At 36.1% G+C, this 2,734-nt stretch overlaps 1 long non-coding RNA gene across 1 annotated transcript in view; it reads left to right on the top strand.

Annotated features, from left to right (window-relative positions):
• Positions 1–2,138, top strand: part of LOC308191294 — a 12,056-nt gene extending 9,918 nt beyond the window's left edge. Inside the window, exon 4 of the long non-coding RNA XR_013947873.1 lies at positions 655–2,138. This is a non-coding gene — a long non-coding RNA (uncharacterized lncRNA). The remainder of the gene's footprint in view (positions 1–654) is intronic.
• Positions 2,139–2,734: the final 596 nt, after the last annotated feature.

Raw genomic sequence — 2,734 nt, 5'->3', positions numbered from 1 at the left:
AGGTTAAATATACACAATATTAATATAGTTATATCCTAACGCAGACTCTTTTCTATTGTAGAGCAAAACCTGGACAGATCAGTTTGACGAACTGGCAATGTACGGTACATTTTTTTCAAAACCATATGTGTTATTTATTTTTACTGAGGTTGCTGAAAGCTGTGATGATATGCCTTTGATGTACAGATTCTGAATATTGGATTTGGAGAAAGATTTTGTACACATGTCAGAAACCATTTTTTTTTTTAATTCAATTCTCTCTCTATGCAGGGTTAGTCTGAAATTCTTTGATGGGAAACTAATTCAAAGATTTATTTAATCTGTGGAGCATACTTACAGACTATTAAGTATTGTTTAGCAATTGTTCTACACATCTGATCTCTGTATAAAGATGTAGAATATGGACTAAAATGATTTTCTGATACCTCTATTTACACTTAATGTTATACTATTTCAAAGAAGGACTTACTGAACTTCAGATAATCTAGGGTGTTACTCAAAATGAACAGACTATTTCTGTGCTGCTTAGTTTTTAGTAAGATCTGATGGGGCTTGGGGGTGGGGACTGCAGTTTTACGGCTGATCCAGGTTGTGGATACGCTGGTTTGTTTTACATTGGAACGAAATACCAACAGTCTGGAATTTCTGGCAAAGGTGAATTGTCCATTTTGGCCCATCCATCTGCTGGAGATCCCAAACACCAGATGGGCACCTGAATATCCAGGGAGATGGAGAGCAAGCTCAAGCTGCTCTATCAGCAGGCTGGGCAGAGAAAAAGCAGACCAGCAGCAAATCAAGCAGCCAACAAAAGGACAAAGCATCTGGCCAAAGGGAGAATGGTGGAACCTGTCAGGAAGCTGGGAAATGGGCAGTGGATGAGGTGGACAGAAGCCAGCTGTGCTCTTAGCCAGCTGGCCAGGATTCCTGCTTGTCAAATTGATATATCATCAGATGATCACTTGTCATTCCACTAAAAGTCATGAGGCCATTTTTGCAGTTCATGAAAATTGGGAGAAAACAAGTCTAATTTGGGGCTATTTGATTTATTGTTCTTGAAAAACTAAATAAGACATTTCCCAGATTTTCCTCACTAATAAATAATTTAGATGTTTGCTAACTTTTTTAAAATGACAATTAGGGATGTAACATAACCCCACAGCTATGACTTTGAGGAATCCTCTATGTTTTTTGTCTTGTACAGCTGAGAAACTAAATAAATTTAGTTTAAATAAACTGAATAAATTTTAGTTTACAGCTGAGCAAATAAATAAATTCAAAGTAAGTTAGTGCATTTTGCAGATCTAACTGCTAAGTAACTGCAAAATACAACCACAGATAATAAGTTAAAATTACATTTCCTTTATGTTTGTTAATTCTGAACATGTCTGAATGTAAATTTGGAAACTGCCATGAAAACTGATAATATAAACTTGTTTTAAACTTGATGCAATATTTCCATATCTTTCCTTGGACAATTCTGCTTTCTGGAAAAAATTACATAAAATCACTGGTTGGGCAATATTTGCAAGAAGTAGCATTATTATTATTGTTAGTATTAGATTAATGGATGGAGTGGGGGAAAAAGCTAAACAGAGTTCTAAAATAGATTCAGTATACTTCAAAGGTAAATACAATTTTTATATCCACTATGCAGTAAAATTCAGGATAAGCATTAACTGACTAATCAGCAGTCCATATTAAGCTGCTTGACAATTGTGGAGTGTGTTACCTGAAAAGCTGCAGCCTTAGATGATATGAAATCACATACATTTCATACCTGCAAAATGATTTTGGTATTACTTGGCAAATTCCATGTAGAATATTAGATTCAAACACGACCTTGTGTCTGGAGCGTGCGGCTACAGTTCTGCCTGAATCATATTGTATATACAGGAAAGTTTAAAGTGAGGCAGATGGAGATTTCTTTCAAGTTTACAATTCAAATCTTAGAGAGCTCTGGCAAGTTTCGTTAATCACTCTGCATTCTGCTCTGTAACTAATACTAAGTTTAGGAATAACTGATTTCCTTTGTCCCTGCTGCAGATTGGAAAATAAAGATGTTGCAGACTGTGCACACAAGCAGTTTCCATTTTAACCCTCCACATATATTTGTTCAGTTCTCTTTAACATATGACAATCTGAAGGACAAGTAGGTGCCAGACATTACAGAGTGTAGCTTTGCTGCAGTGATAGTATGGACTTAATATCATTGTGGTATTTGTCATCTACTTGCTGAAAAATAAATGCTTGTGTTCAATTTTGCTATTATGGTTATGTGTAAATTTAATAATGGGTTTTCTTGCAGCCTATTTGTGCTAGACATTTTCTGTTTTTCACCTCATGAAAGAGGAGAAAAAAAAGAGGAAATATATTTCTGTTAAAATCTGGAGCACAGATATGCAGGTTGGTCATCTGCAGTTGACAATTCAAAATTGGTCTGTTGCTCCAGCATGGATAATAATAATCTTTGTGTCCAGTTTGGTAGATATGATAATCTGACCAGAGCAATCTGTCAGAATGATTGACTATGAACAGTTTCTTAGGGCAGGAAATATTCTAGCTTGCTTTGCCTCTAACAGAGCCTTGGAAAGTCAGCTTTTCTGGCTGTCAAGATAGGCAGAGATATGAAGGAACAGTAGACACTATTCGAGCAACAAGGGCAACATGACCCAGATATAGTTCTTCTGCATGCAAGAGCGTCAGATAGGAAGAGGTTTGGCTTTTCAGGTGTTTT

The sequence above is a fragment of the Anser brachyrhynchus genome (assembly GCF_964034855.1).
Source record: "Anser brachyrhynchus genome assembly, chromosome: 2".
NCBI classification, from domain to species: Eukaryota; Metazoa; Chordata; class Aves; order Anseriformes; family Anatidae; genus Anser; species Anser brachyrhynchus.
This window is presented reverse-complemented; position numbering and strand designations above follow the sequence as displayed.